This window comes from Coenobita brevimanus, chromosome 38 (genome assembly GCF_032717465.1).
Source record: "Coenobita brevimanus isolate Jiangsu-jjx chromosome 38, ASM3271746v2, whole genome shotgun sequence".
Taxonomy (NCBI): domain Eukaryota; kingdom Metazoa; phylum Arthropoda; class Malacostraca; order Decapoda; family Coenobitidae; genus Coenobita; species Coenobita brevimanus.
Genome location: NC_136991.1, coordinates 24,533,418 through 24,541,267, shown reverse-complemented (window position 1 = coordinate 24,541,267; position 7,850 = coordinate 24,533,418).

Sequence of the window (7,850 nt, the reverse complement as noted above, 5' to 3'; positions counted from 1 at the left end):
CAGTAAGAGAGAGTAAGAAGAGAGTGGATGAGGAATTTGGAAGGAATTTGAGTGTAAAGTGGAGGAAATGTAAGAACATGCTCTGGAAAGAGGTAAAGAGAGTTAGACAGGGTGCCAAAGAAGTCAATTGGGGAGTGAATGATAAAAATGGTAGATTACTAGTGGAGAAGGGAGAAAAAAGTGAGCAGATGAAGAGAACACTTTAACGAATTGTTGAACATAGAGATTGAAAGTAATGCTAGTATAAGTGGCTGGGAAATGGATAAGAGACGGAGGGATGTGAGAAGAGAGGAAGAAATCAGTAGGATGAAAGTTGTGGAAGCGATGTAGAAAGTTATAATGGGGAAACCCCCAGAAATTCATGGAGTGTGTGGTGAAATGCTGAAGCATGGGGGAAAGATAGTAGTAGAATGGATGTGGAAGATGTGCAGATTGGCCTGGGAGGAAGGTAGAGTCCCGGAGGATTGGAATTCAGGTATAATTATTCCCCTGTACAATGGAAAATGGGCAGACTCGCGTGGCCATGTGGAATGTGAGCGGTGTGAATGAGGAGTGCAAGAGGGTGGAAGTGGTAAATGTGTTCAAGAGTGCGAGATATGCTGTGATGGCACTGTGTGAAACGAAGATGAAAGTGTACGAAGTGGAGGAGTGGGAGGGTGTGAAATATGTAAGATCGGGCATGAATGTGAGAGGAAGATGCAAGGAAGGAGTTGCTTTGTTGATAAATGGGGCGTGGCAGAGTGGAATGAGAGACTACAAATGTGCCAGCTCGAGGTGTATGTATGTCAAGTTCAAGTTTGAGAAGGTGAAAGTGTCAGTCATTTTAGCATATGCACCGTGTGAGGACAGGAGTGAAAGAGAGAAAGACAGGTGTTGGGATGAGCTGGGTGAAGTAGTGGGAGAAATGCCCAGGAGCTATAAAGTGTTCATGATGGGGGATATGAACGGAAGTGTAGGCACTGGTCCTGAGGATGACATAATGGGTTGTTATGGAGTACCAGGAGAAAATGATAATGGGAATCGACTAAAGGATATGTGTCAGGAGAGGAGATTGTGCATTTGTAATTCGTATTTCAAACACAAAGATGCACATAAATATACATGGTATAGAGGAAACGGGATCGTGTTGAAAGAGCCTGATTGATTACGTGCTCGTAGAGAAGTCGATGATGGGAATGGTTGCTGATACGAGGACTGTGAGAGGACGATGTGGAGGTCTGTCAGATCATATGATTGTGATATGCAAGATCAAGGTGAGAGAAGTGAGGTGGATCAAGAGAGAGAAGAGCAGTCAGGGTGAAAGACTGAAAGTTGAGAAGCTGAGGATCAAAGAAGTGGCAGATGATTACAGGTCCAAAGTAGAGGATGAGTTAGAATAAGTGAACTGGAATGAATTGGAACTGGACAGCCTGTGGAATGCATGTAGGGATTGCTTAGTTAGGAATGCTAAAGAGGTGTGTGGTGTGGCAAGAGTATCAACAAAAAAGAAGGGTACGGCATGGTGGGATGAGGAGGTTAAGAGAGTGGTGGAGGAAAAGAGGAAGAAGTGGCTATAGTGGTTACAGGGTAGGGGTTCAGTTGAAATATGAATTGAGTATATCGAGAGCAAGAAGCACGTAAAGAGACTAGTGATGAGGAAAAAGAAGGAGGTAAATGATGATCTGGGAAGAAAAATGAATCCGAACTACTCTGAAAATAGGAAGTTATTCTGGAAAGAGGTATGGAAATGTAGAAGTGAAAGTGGACAGAAATGTGATAGCGTGAAGGATGCATGTGGTAGGTTGCTAACCCATGGAGACGAAGTAAGGACCAGATGGAAAGACTATTTTGAAAGCCTGATGAATGGGAATAGAGAGTGCAGAGCGGCTATAAACATGATTGGTTTTGGGGTTGTGCAGAGAAGGGATGCAGTACCAGGAGACGTGACACTTGCACAGGTGAAGAGTGCTGTGGAACGGCTGAAAAATGGGAAAGCAGTTGGGGTTGATGAGGTGTATGCAGAGATACTTAAGTGTAGTGGAGAAAGCGGAATGAAGTGCTTATTGGAGACATGTAAGAGGGCATAGATGAGTGAAACTGTGCCTGCAGAGTGGAAAAAGGCTGTACCTCTGTAAAAAAATAAAGGTGAGCGAAGTGAGTGCAAGAATTATCGTGGCATAAGTTTATTGGGTGTGGTAGGAAAGGTATATGGAAGAATTATTATAGAGAAAGTAAGAGAGATATCAGAAGTCCTAGTGAGTGATGAACAGGGTGGCTTTAGGAGTGGCAGAGGATGTGTGGATCAAGTATTTGCAGTGAGGCAGATAGCAGAGAAGGCTTGTGAGAAGGACCATAAGGTGTTTATGGCATTCACGGATCTGGAAAAAGCATACGACAAAGTAGACAGGGAGGGATTGTGGAAAGTTTTGCGCATGTATGGTGTAGATGGTAAGCTGCTAGGTGCTGTCAAGAGTTTTTATGATGATAGCAAAGCATGTGTAAGGGTTAATGGACATTAAAGTGAATGGTTCACGATCGGTGTGGGCGTGCGACAAGGTTGTGTGATGTCCCCATAGTTGTTCAATATATACTGTATATGGATGGGGTGATGAGAGAAGTAAAAACACGAGTAATGGAGAGAGGGATGGCGTTGGTAATGAATGGTGATGATGGAATATCTCAAATTTGTATGCTGATGATGCAGTACTTCTTGCAAGTACCGGACAAGAACTTAGTAAGCTAGTGCAGAGTTTTGCTGATGTCTGTGAGTGTCGTGCTTTGAGAGTAAATGTAGAGATGAGTAAAGTGATGGTTATTGAGAGACAAGGTGACTCCCAGTGTGTTATCACAGTGAATGGAGAGTGACTGGAATTGGTAAGAGAGTTCAAATACTTGGGTACAGTGATAGAAAAGAGAGAAAAATGTGCAAAAGAAGTTGAAAGTAGAGTGACACAAGGAAGAAAAGTAGCTGGTGCAATGAAGGCCTTGATAAGAAACAGAGGCTTGAGTGTTGCAGCTGCACGAGGCTTACATGAGGAAGTGTTAGTGCCAACTCTAACATATGGGTGTGAGACTATGGTGTGGCATGAAAATGAAAAGTCAAGAGTAAGAGCAGTGGAGATGGGACTGCTGAGGAATGTATGCCGAGTACAGAGGGTGGATTGAATACAAAATAATGTGATTCGTGAAAGATGTGGAGTGAGGAAGTCGGTGGACACCAGAATCGAGGAGAGTGTCCTGAGATGGTATGGTCATGTGGAAAGAATGGATAACAAAAGAATGGTGAAAAAGGTATTCCTGAGCGAATCTAAAGGAAGGAGGAGGCGAGGTAGGCCAAGGAGAAGGTGGAGAGAAATGGTGGATGAGTGTCTGAGGAAGAGAGGTTTGGAAGTCGGTGAGGCTAGGGAACTGACAAGAGATCGAGCTGGCTGGATGAATGTTGTGAGGAGAAGTGCATGATCAGGGATTCTGGCACCCCTTGTGAGCATGGCAGCGTACGGATTGACTCAATCGGATACGTTTGTGTGAAGCTGCAGAATGTGGTGAATGTTTTTGGCATATCCGGTAGAGCCAGGATACTGGGGGCTTGAATGATGAGTGAATGGAAGTGTAGCCTATTTGGATTGGGCAAGTTTGTGCTATCTGGACGTTGCTACTCCTCACCCTGCCCTTGGGTGGGAAAGGAGGTCCGGATGATGATGATGATGATGATGACAAAGGAAAAGGGGAAAAAGGAGTATGTGGTAATCATAGGGGCATTTATCTTCCTAGTGTAACAGGAAAAGTATATGGTAGGATACTTATTGACAGAGTTGGGGAAATAACAGAGGAATTAGGTGGGGAATAACAGGGAGGTTTTAGGAAGGGAAGTGGCTGTGTAGATCAGATATTCATTCTTAGATCTTTAGTGGAAAAGTTACTAGAGAAGGGAAAGAAGTTGTATGCGGTCTTCGTCGATTTGGAGAGAACATATGACAGGGTGGATAGACAAAGATTGTGGAAAGTATTAAGAATATATGGAGTAAATGGTGAGTTGCTGAATGCCGTGAAGAACATATATAAGAGTGCTAAGGCTGCAGTGCGTGAGGATAGGGAACTGAGTGAATTTTTCTATTCAAAGGTTGGATTGAAACAGGGATGTGTCATGTCTCCATGGTTGTTCAATCCGTATATGGATGAGGTTATAAAAGAGATACAAGGTAGGTTACTGGATGTTGGGGTGGCCCTAGTGAGAGAGGGTAATGTTTGGAAACTCCCTGTTCTGTTGTTTGCAGATGATACTGTGTTGTTAAGTGAAGACGAAGGGGAGCTGCAAGGCTTCGTGGATGAGTCTGGGAGAGTGTGTAAGAAACGGAATCTAAAGGTGAATGTAGGGAAGAGTAAAGTTATGGTCTTCAAGAGAAGTGAAGTCAGTGAATGTACAGTGAAGCTGGATGAGAAGGAAATGGAAAATGTAAGTGCATTTAAGTACTTGGGTAGTGTGGTAAGGATGGAAGTTTAGAGGGTGAAGTGCTTGAAAGGGTACAACAAGGAAGAAGGGTGCTGGTTCCTTGAAAGCAGTGATAAGAAACAGGGAAGTGAGCATGGAAGTGAAAAAGTTACTACATGACAGTATTGTGATACCAGCTCTAACGTATTACACCGCCTATGGCTTGGCTACCTCTGCTACTCTAAAATAGCAGGGACTGCCCCTGAACCGTGCCCTCACTGTCACGAAATTGCAGACTGGCCACTCCTCCACTTCTTGCTTGACTGCCCCTCCACCGCCACACTTCGCTCCACATTAGATGGCAGACTTATAAGAAGGCTCTCTCCCTTTGCCACTGCTGCTGAGATCGTCGCCCTTGCCTCAACCACAGTCCTACTTGACACCGTCTCCACTTACCCTCCACCTCGTTAACCTCTCACTAGTGACCACACTATAGGTGGATGATTCCACCACAACCATAGCTCTCTTTGAGCCCTACTATTGTCAATATTCACTCTGGCGGGCCCATATTTGGCAAGGTCCTCCCAAAGAGAGGAAAATCTAAAACAACAACAGCTCTAACGTATGGAAGTGGAGCTTGGACCTTGTTAGAGGGACACAAGTCAAGAGTGAGAGCTGTGGAAATGAGTTATTTGAGAGGACCATGTGGAGTCACATGGAGAGACAGATTGACAAATGAGGCAGTAAAGGAGCTTTGTGGTGTGGATGTGGATGTGAGAGGAAGCGTTAGGAGAAACACACTGAGGTGGTTTGGCCATGTGGAGAGGATGGAGAATGAGAGACTAACGATGAGAGTATATGTGAGTGAGGTAGAGGGGGGGAGAGGGAGGGGGAGGCCAAGGATGAGATGGAGCGATGGAGTGGAGAGGTATATGAGAGAGAGGGGTGTGAGCTGCGAACAGGGCAGTGAAATGGCGGGGGACAGGGCGACATGGAAGTGATTTGTTTGTGGCCAACCCTTACGGAATCAAGGCATCTGGCAATAGATAAGTAGATAGATAGTATTATCTATCTATCTACCTATCTATTGCCAGACGCCTCAATCCCGCTCGGGGTGGCCACAAACAAATCGCCTCCAAGTCGCCCTGTCCCCCGCCATTTCACTGCCCTGCTCCCAACTCACACCCCCCTCTCGCAGATACCTCTCCACCCCATCCCTCCATCTCATCCTCGGCCTCCCCCTCCCTCTTCCCCCCTCCACCTCACTCACATACACTCTCTTCGTCAGTCTTTCACCCTCCATCCTCTCCACATGGCCAAACCACCTCAGTGTGTTCCTCATAACGCTTCCTATCACAGCCACATCAACACCACAACGTTCCTTTAAATCCTCATTCGTCAGCCTATCTCTCCATGTGACTCCACAGGCTCCTCTTAAATAACTCATTTCCACTGCTCTCACTCTTGACTTGTGTCCTTCCAACAACGTCCAAGCTTCACTTCCATACGTTAGAGTTGGTATCACAATACTGTCATGTAGTAACTTTTTCATTTCCATGCTCACTTCCCTGTTTCTTATCACTGCTTTCAAAGAACCAGCAACCTTTCTTCCCTGCTGTACCCTTTCAAGCACTTCACCCTCCAAACCTCCATCCTTACTCATCACACTACCCAAGTACTTAAACGTACTCACATTTTCCAATTCCTCACCATCCAACCTCGCTGTACATTCACTGACTTCACCTCTCTCAAAGACCATCACTTTACTCTTCCCTACATTCACCTTCAGATTCCGTTTCTTACACACTCTCTCAAACTCATCCACCAAGCCTTGCAGCTCCCCTTCGTCTTCACTCAACAACACAGTATCATCTACAAACAACAGTACAGGGAGTTTCCAAACACTATCCTCTCTCACCAGGGCCACTCCAACATCCACTACCCTACCTTGTACCTCTTTTATTACCCCATCCATGTACAGATTGAACAACCATGGAGACATGACACATCCCTGTTTCAACCCAACTTTCAAAGAGAAAAATTCACTTAGTTCACCATCCACACGCACTGCAGCCTTCGCACCATCGTACATACTCTTCACAGCATTCAACAACTTCCCATCTACTCCATACATTCTTAACACTTTCCACAATCCTTGTCTATCCACCCTGTCATATGCTTTCTCCAAATCCATGAAAGCCGCATACAACTTCTTTCCCTTCTCTAGAAACTTTTCCACTAAAGATCTAAGAATGAATATCTGATCTACACAATCTCTTCCCTTCCTAAAGCCTCCCTGTTCTTCTCCAACTAATTTCTCTGTTCTTTCTCTAACTCTGTCAATAAGTATCCTACTATACACTTTTCCTATTATACTAAGAAGACAAATGCCCCTATGATTACCACACACTTCTTTTTCCCCTTTTCCTTTGTACAAGGGAATAATTATACCTGACTTCCAATCCTCTGGGACTCTATCTTCCTCACAGGCTAATCTGCACATCTTCCACATCCATTCTACTAATATCTCTCCCCCATGCTTCAGCATTTCACCACACACTCCATCAATTCCTGGGGCTTTCCCAGATTTAACTTTCTTCATTGCTTCCACAACTTCTATCCTACTGATTTCTTCCTGTCTTCTCACCGCCCTCCTTCTCCCAGCCATTCCCCAGCCACTTATACTCTCATTACTTCCATTCTCTACGTTCAACAATTCCATAAAGTGTTCTCTCCATCTGCTCACTTTTTCTCCCTTCTCCACTAGTAATCTACCATTTTTATCTTTCACGCCCCTGTTAACTTCACTTCCACTCTGTCTTACTCTTTTCACCTCTTTCCAGAACATTTTCTTACAGTCTCTCCACTTTACACTCAAATTCCTTCCAAATTCCTCATCCACTCTCTTCTTACTCTCTCTTACTAATCTTTTCACCTCTCTCTTTCTTTCTACATATAACTCTCTCTTCCGCCTCTCAACTTCTTCCACTCCCCTATTTCTCATCCATTCATTGTATGCTTTCTTCTTTTGTGCCACAGCCTGTTTCACCTCTTCAGTCCACCATGCTGGTCCTTGCACCCCCCTCCATCTTCTCTTCCTTCCACACACCACATCACATGCTGCACATATTTCTTCTGTAAATATGCTACATACACCTTCCACGTCTCCCATCTGCTCCAATTTATATTTGCCCAATCGTTCCTCCACTTCTCTCTTATACTCTGCCTTTTTCTCATCCTCTTGTAACCTTTCCACTCTCCTTGCAACTACTCCTTCCTCTCGTCTTTCCCTTCTTCTATTTCTCCATTCTAATTGGACCTTGATTCTGGCCACCACCAAGTAGTGGTCAGAAAGTCCACTCCCCCAACCTCTTGCATCCATTACACAACTTCGCATCCTTTTATCCACACACACATAATCAATCATTGCCTTCCTTTCATT